Raw genomic sequence first — 12,654 nt, 5'->3', positions numbered from 1 at the left:
CAGCACGGCCATCGTAGGTATTACTACCTTGTGTAAAACGAGGATCATTGATAACAAAACCGTCCCAGTTGGCAAGTAATGTTCCATTTCTATACCACGATATGTAGTTAGCATGACCACCATCCGGTCGAGAGCAGCTTAAAGTGATATCATCTCCGATGTTAGCTAGCATTTGTATTGTATCACCTTCCGCTCTGCATGCATCCACACACAAAAGTACGAAAAACGCAGTAACAAATACACCCCAAAACACCTGCGATCTTACGAGTACCATCTTAGAGCCAAGGTTTCGAATATTGATGAAAAATCTAAATCTCAGAAGGCAATATTAGATGCGCTTTCATCGTTACGGAACAATAATTAAAAAAATTACTCTCGCGGCGTCAAACTAGTAGCTGATAGTATAGCTTTGATTTGTTAAAGACGGTAAAGTATGTCAATGACTGTTTAATCACTGTCTGTATTCAATGACTTAGTTCGTGAACTCGATGGTGTTTGACGAGAATGACGTTTTGAAGCAGGTTCTGATGTAAAGTGCGTGCTTAGGATTGGTCCGATTTGAAGAACGGAATTTCTTTTGTTGTTCTGAAAATGTTGTAATAAAACCTCACCTCGACGCATCATCGAAATGTCTTTTTCCTGTCATGTTTTGTCGCTATGGTGGCGTAGTATCACTTTAATTTCGTGCGTTAGATTCCCGATGTAATGTCAAATGAATAGATTTTTCACATCGCGTGATCCGTACCGCCAGATGTCAATGATCATTTGAAGTGAGAATCGTTATATAACGGTGACCTCGATAAGAATCTCAGTCATGATCAACTGTTACTCGTCGTGGTGATGGGTCTCGTATTAGTTAGTCTAAAAACATTTATTTAATGATCATGAAAATCACGTTTCGTCATGCCTTAAGTTCCGCGGCAGAGCCAGGTTCCAAAATATTTCAACGCTGTAAACAAAAGATATCCAAAATGCTGGAAGCTAGAACCTCATAGTACATGAATCTCGTTTGTTAACAAAATATTAAATGGCAACCGGTAAATGTAATCTGCCCTCTTCTATCTAGATATGTGAAGACTTCACCTTGCTTGACAAGGAAATGACACTTCTATTTAATACAATAGTATTAAAAGTGGATTCATCGACCGTCCAAACACAAACTCTCTCTTAGAAACCTAACAATACCAACATTGTATGCATCGAAAGTATCTTGTTAGCATTGATATTTTTTGTTGTTGAAGATAATTAGTTATATTATTACCAACATTGAAACTCTATCTCACAAAGTAGGCGTGGCATAGATAAAGTGGCATATATATTTTCAGTATCGAACAAAACATGAAGTGTTTTCTGTAACTAATTCCTTATTAGGTTAATGAAAATAACGCCATTAACAACGTTGAAGGGAATTCACCTTGAAGAACCTCTTACCCAACCACAAGTAATAAGAGTAAAGCAGAAGGAGTGGCAATGTGCCAGATATTATCTCTATACAAGACTCCACCATTATTATTATTATTATTATTATTATTATTATTATTCATTACCCGCTTCTCACGAGATTTCATCTCACATTATTGTACTCAAGTACTGTATTTAAATACAATAATGAGAGAAAACATGATAACATTTTTTTTCGACTTGAAGAAGTATGTATTACTTATATCAAAATATACGTGTATGTGTATATTCATTGATATGAAGATCGATAGATTAGCTGTTTAGTGAGGATTTTGAAGGTTTATAGCTAAATATATATATAACGTCAATTATTTTGATTTGATTTTTTTATTTATTTATTTAAAATGGTTTATTTCATTAAAAAACATTCGCGGCCCGAGAGCCGAATTGCAGTTTCTTTTACAAAGTATACATCAGTGACAAAGTAAAAATTACACGTAAAACATTATGCATGACCTTGGCAAATCGCTTGGTACATATACAGAAATTCAAATTGTATTACCATATTTGCAATAAAATTATATATTAAACTTATACAATTACTATTATTATTACTATTACTTATACCGCGCTTTTCCCATAAGGCCCAAAGCACTTACAGTGAATGAAAATAAAAATTACTTAAATACATATAATTAGAAAAAAAAAGTCTTACAACTACAAATTGCAAAGAAGATGTGTTTTTAAGGCCTTTCTGAAGGTAAGAACTGATGGAGACTGCCTGATTCTAAGTGGTAAATCATTCCAACATTTTGAAGCAGATACAGTAAATGTTCTATCACCGGCTAATGTGCGGGTAACTGAATATGTGAGACGGAGAGGATCACTGGCTGACCTCAATGCCCTGGCAGGTGTATACAAATTCTAACAGGAATGTAAATATTGTGGAGCTTGATTATTGAATATTTTGAATACAAACAAGAGTAATTTAAAAATTATTCTTTGTTTCAATGGAAGCCAGTGTAATGATCTCAAGAGAGGCTGGGATGGATGGTCCCTAGAAACCTGAAATATCAATCGGGCTGCCCAATTTTGTAACCGTTGCACACGAATCAATATAATGAATAGTAATGCATTTTTGATATTCAAAATAATTAAATGTTTTGGTTGGAAAATGCATAGCCAGATGGGTAAGGTATGGTTATGGTGTTTTCTTCAATAACAGAAACAGAGACAACAACAGAAACCAAATCCAGGAATTATAAAGTCAAATAGATGCTCCATAGATTTAAACAAATTATACAAATTATACATTGTAGGTAAAATGCAGAACATTTTGTATTTGGGCCAATTTAGTAAAAGGTACATGTAGAATTGCATAACAATTAGATAAGTTTCGCATAAAAAACATTGGTAAAAGGTTGCCATTGTAATATTCGATATAATGTGTATCATCTTGGGAATCGTTAAAAAGTCAAACAGGATTTTGTACAATTAAATCTGATTTAGTTAAAAAAAAGTTAAATTCTATAACATTATTCAAAAATGCATTCACATGTCACCCTTTTATTTAGGAAGTAATATCAGAGAAATAGAGAGATAGAGAGATAGAGAAAGAGAGAAGGAGAGTGAGAAAAGGGAGAGAGAGAGAGAGGGTGGGAGAGAGATAGGGAAAGAAAGAGAGATAGAGAGAGAGAGAGAGAGAGAGAGAGAGAGAGAGAAAGAGAGGGAGGGGAGACAAAGAGTGATCGAGAATAACAAGACAGAGAGCTAGAGAACAAGAAAGCCATGGAGAGGGTCTCCCCGCTCCGCAGCACAGCACTGACATAGAGGAGAAAATAGGGATATTGACAGAGTGAAAGTAGTAGAGAACAATGAATGTGTTCGTCAAAGGTGAAACTGGTAATTATTCAGTACTATGAGCGTTTAACAATCTGACTAGATTTGGCAACGGACTGTTTCTATACCGTGTCGTTTTGCATGACATTTCAGTGAGCTTGCTTTTATTTCTCAGATTTCGAGAATGGGAGTCCCCACGTGTTTGGGGCAGCCAATGACTAAACTTTGACCCAGGCTCGAGCAGCTTCTTTGCAAATTTGAGGCACAGACATTCTCTGCGGTCACTCAAAGAGGACACTTTACACAGTTGAAGAGCGTTTTGATACGAGACAAAACGTGGCCCTAACATGAGGCGGCACGTCGCTTTTGAATTCTCTCTATTTGTTCATTTTGTTTGGCAGACAAGCCGGAGTTCTAAACGGGCGCACAATATTCCAACACTGGCCTTATGTATGAACAGTAAATGAGCACTAGATCATCTAAGGGCAATCGAAATTTAGTGAGAATTCTCAGCATATGCAGCCTCATGTTTGCCTTCTTAACAATTTCATTGACATGAGAAGTCCATTTTAGATCTTTTTGGATGAAAACCCCTAGTAATTTGACACAATCTACTCGACTAGTGTCATGTCCATCAATTTGGATGACAGGCGGTGGGGGTGGTTCACGCATGAAAGTTACTGTCATCACAAAACACTTTTTGTGGTTCAGTTTCATGTTGTTATCTACAGTCCATTCTTGTAGGTTGCTCACACTTGACTGGATATTCGGTTGCGATGGGGATTTCCTGCATTCTAGCATTGTTAGGTCATCCACATATTTCCAGTAAGACGACGGTGACCTCCGGCATGCCTCGTTGATGATAGCCAGGAAGATAATGGGACCGAGTCTAGTCCCTTGTGGAGCCCCTGCAGAAACTTCCAGCCAATCAGAGAGCGTCGTTCGATATTTCACGCTCTGTTGTCGTTTGGTGAGAAAGTTCGATATCCATGCTACAGCACTCGGACGGACATTCATCTGGGGCAGTTTGAGGACAGCTATATTGTGGTCTATCCTATCGAACGCTTTACTGAAGTCCGTTGTCACCATTGTAGTAATGATGTTGGGCTTGTCAGCGTTGCTGTGAATCATTTTGTAGGAGATCAATCAAGTAGTGAGAGGTAGATATAGCCCTCATGTTCCCGAATTGTGCTGGGTCTATGGTGTTCTCCATGTCGCTGAAAGTCAACTTAGCAATGAACTTTTCGGCTATCTTGGCAAAATGATCAGTCAAAGATACTGGTCTGAGGTTATCGATAGATGCTTGAAATGTCTTGGGAATGGGAACAACATGCGCTCTCTTCCAACGCTCTGGTACAATGGACTGACTAAAAGATGCGTTTAGAATATCGGTAAGCGGACAGCAAAGCTCATAAGCGAATTTCTTGACAAGTCTGGCCGAAATGCCGTCCGGTCCAGGAGCTTTCCGTTGCTTAATGGCTTTCAACTCGCTATAAACTTCCCATGGTTGAACAAGGGGAAGTGGTTGGTCGGCCGGTAGATATGAATTGAGCGAATTGAAAAGAAATGAAAATCTATCATCTCCTTAAAATCTACCCTCACCATTTTAATTAAAGGGAGAGAGAGTGAGAGAAAGAGAGAGAGAGAGAAAGAAGAGGGAGGGCGATGATGATAGGGGTGATTCGAAATCTGACTGAATACCAACGCAATCTCCCCTCATTTGCTGCTCGCCGAAGATGGAGCCCCCCACTGTCCGCTGGATGATTTCTTTCGTAATTTTTAAAACATAATTTGTTTTGTGCTAGATGTACGTGTTCGAGAATCACACAATTTTTGAGTTACATCACGGTAGCAGTCTGAGCATGAGCAGATAAAGGTCATTGCATAACAAATTGTGAAATACACGAAGACGAAATACTGGATAGTGCTCATGAAGGTTATGTAATCATTATTCATTCATGCACAAGCAGTGCACTCTATGATACATATATAGGTGAAAGTATTCTTTGAAAAGGGGAAACAAATGCTATTTATGTAGCACCTCCATCAATGTAGGAGTGATTATTCAAAATGTACGAAGTGGGACCTCTTTTTGTTTTGAAGATCTGTGGATATTCGTGGTCATGTGCTAACCGTGAACTGGTCTATTGTGAACTAGGAACCGGCCAGGAAAGGCCTGAAATCCGAATGCCCTACTATTTGAAATGAAATGAAATGATTCGGTTTATTGCAATAAAAGAACATGCAGCTGGGAAGCTGAAATTATTCAATTTACAAAGTCAATATACAACACAATAAACGATCAAAATATGAATGACTAAAACGTACGACTATAAATCATGCATAATGAAACAAAATGAAAATCAAATATATCATCAAAATCTAAATATATTACGAATATTACATCAAAATCTAGATATATTACAAATAATAAAAACATTAGAAACCTTCAGTGTCATCAAAAAAGGAGAGAGAGAGAGAGAGAGAGAAAATCCGAACTAGAAAGAGGAATAGAACGAAGAAGAAAAAAGAAAGAAAAGTTGATCAGAGAATATACGAAAGAAAAGCGAGCCTCTTCCAAGTGCACCTCAAGTTGAAATATGATTTAAAAAGTAAAAATGAATTATGATGATGATTATGATTCACAGCATTTGTATGGCGCCATATATCTATCTGTTTAAAAAACATTCAAGTGGTAAACAAATAAACTGTTCGAATATATAATATATGAACGCCATTTTAAAAATTCATTCATTAAAGTCACAAGAGCAAAGTTATGCCAATTCCACAACACATCCAAGCTCAGTGCAAATAATTTGAATGCCCTGCCCTATTGTCCCTATTTGAACTATTCAACACACACAGACCGATAACGGTCAAGGCTTTGGGTAGCAGTGTTGTCGGAAATGAGGGTACGGTACGATGTTTATTCTTTATCAATATGTAATACTTGTGTATTATAAACAGAGACCGGTCAATTGCATGCAGCCTACGCTATGAATGGTAGTTGCGTTCATTCGGCCTGTACAGTAATTTACTACATATTTATTTGAACGTGGAAGAAAATTGTAGGATTGATCAGTAAAAAGGAAACCCTCCATCATAACAGGTAGGTACATTATATATAACCGTACATAAACAATACCAAATAGGGTTAATAACGAGATTTCATACTGTATGTGCATGTGGCAACCATTTGACCGAATGCGCAGCATGTACTGCATGGACGCTGTGTATCTCATAGACATAATAATAAGTATCCGCGCTTCTACCTTACACAAACGTTATAATATGATTTTCCATTCACAATTAAATGGACAATAAATGAGTTCTTTTTAGATGTCTGTAAAGATATATGGTTGCGCCGAATTTTCGTTAGTTTATATCAGGCGCGGATCTAGGATTTCTTAGGAGAGAGGGGGACCCACTTTTTTTTTTTTTTTTTTTTTTTTTTTTTTTTTTGGGGGGGGGGGGGGGGGGCCCGAAAAATAATCGTAACGACTCAGCCAGCCGCTAAATAAGCGGGGGGGGGGGGGGGGGGGGGGGGGGGTGGGAAGAGGACACTTTTTTTTTTGGTCTCGAAATTTGAAAATTTGACATTTTGTTTCGTTTGGGGGGGGGGGTGAGGTCACCTTTTTTAGGTCAGCCATTGGCATATTTTTTTTAATTTTTTTAAATAAAAAAAAAAAAAAAAAAAAAGAATCACAGAAAAGGGGGGGGGGGTTGCTCCAAAATACACACATAAAAACCTAAGGGGTGGGGGTCCCCTAACTCCCCCCCCCCCTTCCGTACGTGCCTACTCGTCTGAAAATAGTTTTTCCCCTCCCGCGCAAAGCGCGGAAGCTTTTACGTTTCATTAAATCATTAGAAAAAGAAGACGATTCGTTGTACAGTTTTTTACTCTTAAACCTCGTCTTAATTCATCCCCCTCTCCCGCGCAAAGCTCGGAAGCTTTTACGTTTCATTAAATCATTAGAGAAAGAAGACGATTTGTTGTCCCGTTCTCGACTCTTAATCCTTATCTAAATTCAGTTTTCCCCCTCCTCCCTCCCGCGCGAAGCGCGGAACCTTCGACGTTTCATTAAATTATTATAGAAAAAAGACGATTCGTTGTACCGTTCCCGAAAATTATCCTCGTCTGAATTAAGTTCTCCCTGCCCTCCCCCGCGCGTAGCGCGGAAGCTTTGACGTTTCATTAATTCATTAGAGAAAGAAGACGATTCGTTGTACCGTTCTCGACTCTTAATCCTTGTCTGAATTTCAAATATGTTCTTTGTCTATTCCCTTTTCTTCCTACGTCCTCTTCCTTTACACTCCTTTCTTTTTTGGCCGGCGTTTATTGGGGACCACCCCACCGCCCCCCTGGCTACGCGCCTCCTGTCAGATGAACATATGTTGATACCTTGTCCGCCCCGGAAGTTCAGGGGTTTAAGGTTTTTATTTACGGTCAGATTAGCATTCAGGGGTCCGCCTTAGCGGCAGAGCCCCGGAAGTTCAGGAGTTTAGGCATTTAATTACGGTCAGATGAGCATTATTTTGATACCTAATTGTTACAATGGGAGGTCACTAATTGGCTTGGGGTTCAGGGGGCGGAGCCCCGGAATCTCAACGGTTTTAGGCACTCAATAACGGTCAGATGAGTATCGAGGGGCCTGCCTAAGGGCTCTTAGTTGGGTCCAGGGGGCAGAGCCCCCATAAGCTCAGGGGTTTTAGGCGTTTAATTACGGTCAGATGAGCATTTTTTATACCTTATTATTTGTAACACTAGCAGGACACTATTTGGCGTGGGATCCAGGGGGCAGAGCCCCCGAAATCAGGGGTTTTAGGCATTAAATAACCGTCATATGAGCATCTAAGGGCCCGCCTTAGGGCCCTAGGTGGAATCCAGGGGGCAGAGCCCTTAGCATTTTGGGCATTAATTTTAATCATGGTCAGATGAGCATATTTTGATACCCCATTATAATGTGACACTGGCAGTTAACTATTTTTTCTTTCTCGCTCTCTTTCTTTTTATTTCTCTTTAATATACTTTTTCAAAGAAAGTGTGGGGGAGGGGCTCGAGGATCCCGATCCCCGCCGTTCCGCGGGCCCTGATATGTAGGCATCTCAAGAAGCATTTTCTTGCCTGGCTGTAAATTTAGGAATTTGTCATTTTCCAACAAACGCAAGAAGTGAGGAGAATTATATCATTTCAGCATTATTTGTTAACCACCATTATGGAATTATAAATAAACCACGTTTGAATTCTATTTCTCCAACCCCCCCCCCCCCCGATCTACACCTTGTTGGCAGGAAAATTGCAACTGATATCCCTTACCTTTCTTCATTCTCTTTTTTTTTCCTTTCCCTTTCTCTCCTTTTTCAGTTTCCCTTCCCTTCCTTATCTCTCTTTTAGGTTTGCTGGGGGGGGGGAGGGGCACGGTCATTTTGGTCCCCAACCCGCTCCACACATTGTTGGCGGGATTACCGCAACTTCGTTTCTCCCTTTACTTTTTTTCTTCCTCTTTTTTGTTCCCTTTTAGTTCTCCTCTTTTCGTTTTCCTTCCGCCTCTCTTTTTTTAGCGGGGACGGGGGGGGGGGGGAGGCTAGGGTCTTCCCCCCCCCCCCTCGATTCACAACTTGTTGGCGGGAAAATTGCAACTGATATCCCCCTTATTTATTTTCTTCTTCCTTTTTTGTCCTTCCCTTTATCTCCTCTTTATCTTTTTTCTTTCCCTTTCCTTCCTTCTCTTTTTTTTTTATTGGGGGGGGGGGAGGGGGGGGCAAGTCCTTCCCCCCTCCCCGATCTCCTTCTTCCCTCTTTTCTTTTCTTCTTCCTCTTCCTTTTTTCCCTTTCTCTCCTCTTTCCCTTCTTTTCCTTCTCCCTCTCTTTTTTTTTTGCGGGGGGGGGGGGGGCCAAGGCACGCTCGCCCCCCCCCCTGGATCCGCGCCTGGTTTATATATTCCACGGTTTAGCCAGTTGAACATGTTCTGACAAATGGTTTATGCATTAAAGGATATTGAGAGACTGTTCGTTGCGGATAATTCTGGGAAGTCTATATTCCGCGGTTTCAGATAGAGAAGCCTGTTGAAAATGTGCTGTCAGTCTGTCACTACAACATAAACAATGTAAAGAATTCTTACTTTAATATGCCTCGTAGTGAAAGACTTCATTACGGAAAAATTGTGTGTACCAAAAAATGGAATGCAACATCTAAAACAATGATTTGTTTTTTAGTAACCCAATTCCATGACTGAAATACAAAACAAATAATTTGATTTTTGTCCCCTTGTCATTTTACGAAATCCAGTTGAAAATATGTCTCCTCAAATAGTGTTGATGACCGGTTGCTCATCTGGTATCGGTTTAGCCACAGCTAAACTTCTCGCTCTCGACGCCGAACAGCGATACATCGTCATCGCTACAAGCAGTCGAGAAAAAAAAAAAAGCAGTCGAGAAAAAAAAAAAAGCAGTCGAGAAAAAAAAAAAAAAGCAGTCGAGAAAAAAAAAAAAGCAGTCGAGAAAAAAAAAAAAGCAGTCGAGAAAAAAAAAAAAGCAGTCGAAAAAAAAAAAAGCAGTCGAGATAAAAAAAAAGAGCAGTCGAGAAAAAAAAAAAAGCAGTCGAGAAAAAAAAAAACAGTCGAGAATAACAAATTTTAAAAAAAACGCCGTCACTCCAGTATCATTTGTACGGTAAGAAACCAAAGTTTGTGTTTATTCATTTTTATGACGAATAAAGCTGATAATACGACGTAATGAGAGTGGGCCGGGGCAAACTTTAGTAAATGTAGGCCTAGATCTAGTCCCGTATGTTTAAATGTGTGTGCATTTTAAGTAGACTGATTGCCTTGTGTTTTAGGTAGAAGTTAACCAAATTTACAGAAAAATGAGACTTATGTCTCAGGAAATATGAATAGGTCTAGATCATATAGACTATATATAATTGATATTGGAATAGGATCTACTAGAATGGCAGACAGTTAGATAGTGATGGCAATTAGTAAATGTAAAAAAGTAAAAGAGGCCATTAAACAATAGATTTGTCGATCTCGATCTGAATATAATAGTCTTTGTATTGATGAGCTCAACTTGAGGATCTACATGACGGGGGCGTATGAAGGATTTTTTCGAGGGGGGGGGGGGGGTTAAAATTTGAAAATCGTGCCGAAAATTTCACATCGACTCAGCCAGCCGGTGAATGAGGAGGGGGGGGGGGGGTCGGTAGAGCACCTATTTTTTCCCGAAAATATGAACATTTGGCAGACCGATATTTCGTTCAGCTGATGGTAAGGTCACCTTTTGGGGGTCACCCTTTAGCACAAAAATGTTTCCCCATGATCTAGTGCGATAAGGGTTCTTTTGTTACCGTTATTCTTGAGGTTACAAACTTAAATTTGATTGTCTTTTTCCTTTTTATTTATCAGTTGCAGCATCATCAAACACTATGGCCGATGAATCAGAAGATGACGTAGATGCTACGAGAGAGCTCATTTCACAATGGACAACAGAAGTGATACGTGACTTTCTACAAGGAGGGGACTCAAGCTTGGAAATTGAGGAGTCATTATTTTATGGGTGTTCTCTGCCCTGACGCTGGGGGTACTGTTCAGCCATCCGAGGTAGAGAGGTAGAGAGGAACTGGACGATGGATGGATGGGGGGGGGGGGGGGGGAGAAAGGCATGCAGAGATGGCCGTCTACAGTGGCGGATCCAGGGGGGGCCGAAACGGCCGCGGCCCCCCCCCCCCCCCTATTGGCGGCGCAAAAAAAAATGAAGAAAAAAAAAAGAGGAAGAAAAGAAGAGAAAAAAAGAAAGGAGAAGAGAAAAGGAGAGGAGAAGAGAAAGGAAAAAAGAAGAAAAGAGAAGAGAAAAGATAAAGAAGAAAGCCCTCCCCCCCCCCTTCCCTTCCACTCCGGGGTCGGAGGGACCGAATTTGTGTTCCCAAAATTTCCGATAAAGAGTTACTTTTCACGCAACAAAGTCCGGCCCGTAATACACAAAAATCCGGCCCGTACTGACTTTACACACCGGAGATAGAGGGGTGCTTCCAAAGAGAGGGAACCGTGAGCGTACCCTAGATAACACTGAGAGGGAGGGAGGGAGGGAGAAAAGTCGGGTGAGAAAGGGGGAAAGACAAGGAAATGGCGCTAAGTGACAGTAACGACGAATAAGGGAAAACTGGAATCGGGAGATTTGGGGTCATTCCAGAAGGCTTGGCAAACGTTATTGAATAGAGGGGGGCCGGGCCGGCCACATAAAATCTCGAGCCGCGGATTCAAAGTTAAACGTTAAAAACAGCCCCTGTAGCAAAGGTCATCACTCTTTAGTGAGAAATTTGAAAAGGGCACAATATTTTGGATGTCTTTTAAATAGAAGTTATATACTCGACAGTCAAATTATAAATTAACGGTAGGGCCGCTTCACAACTCTTATTTTGCCCTTCATACCAACTCGCTTGTGCTTGTATTTGAACTCATGTTGGTAGTAATCATGGACAGGGGCGGCAATCCTGGGCCCGATGGGGGGGACAAGCCCCCCAGGAAATTTAGAAATATAGCTAGAAAGAAATATAGCGGAAAGAACGTACATATTGGGCTAAGGGATTTTCTAGAATGCATAATTTCAGCATTCAACATTGCAAAATCTCGCTTGGCCCTTACGCCCCGGCCCTCGCCCGATAACACAAAACTATATGACGCTCCCGGCCGTGATTTATACATGATTGGTGTAATAGATCTTTTTCCCTTTCATTTCTACTAACCTAATTGTGTGCTATCACAATCATGATTGTTTCATTTTCCCTTTAAAGCAGGCGCGTAGCCAGGGGCGGTAGGGGCAGTAAGAGGACATAGGACGAAAAAGGAGCAGACAAAGAAAAAAAAAATGAAAATTCTGACTTGTCAAGAACGGTACAACAAATCGTTTTCTTTCTCTAATAATTTAATGAAATGTCAAAGCTTCCGCGCATCGCTCGGAAGGGGGGCAACCGAATTCAGACAAGAATTGGGAGTCGAGAATGGTAAAACGAATCATCTTCTTTCTCTAATAGTTTAATTAAACGTCAGAAGTTTACGCGCTACGCGCGAGCCGGAGAAAACTGAATTCAGACAAGGATTTAGAGTCGAGAATAGAACAACGAATCATCTTCTTTCTCTAATAATTAAATGAAACGCCAAAGTTTTCGCGCTTCGCGCGGAAGGATGAAAACTGAATTCAAACGAGGATTAAGAGACGAGAATGGTACAACGATTCGTCTTCTTCCTCTAATAATTTAATGACCGTCAAAGCGTCCGCGCTTCGCGCGGGAGGAGGAGGAGGAGGGGAGGGGGGGGGTAACTCAATTCAGACAAGGATAAAGAGTCGATGACGGTACAACGAATCGTCTTCTTTCTCTAATAATTTAATGAAATGGTGAGCTTCAACGCAAAGCGCAG

The sequence above is a fragment of the Strongylocentrotus purpuratus genome, unplaced genomic scaffold, assembly GCF_000002235.5.
Source record: "Strongylocentrotus purpuratus isolate Spur 01 unplaced genomic scaffold, Spur_5.0 spur5_scaffold_13, whole genome shotgun sequence".
NCBI lineage: Eukaryota > Metazoa > Echinodermata > Echinoidea > Camarodonta > Strongylocentrotidae > Strongylocentrotus > Strongylocentrotus purpuratus.
Note: the sequence above shows the minus strand (reverse complement) of the source record.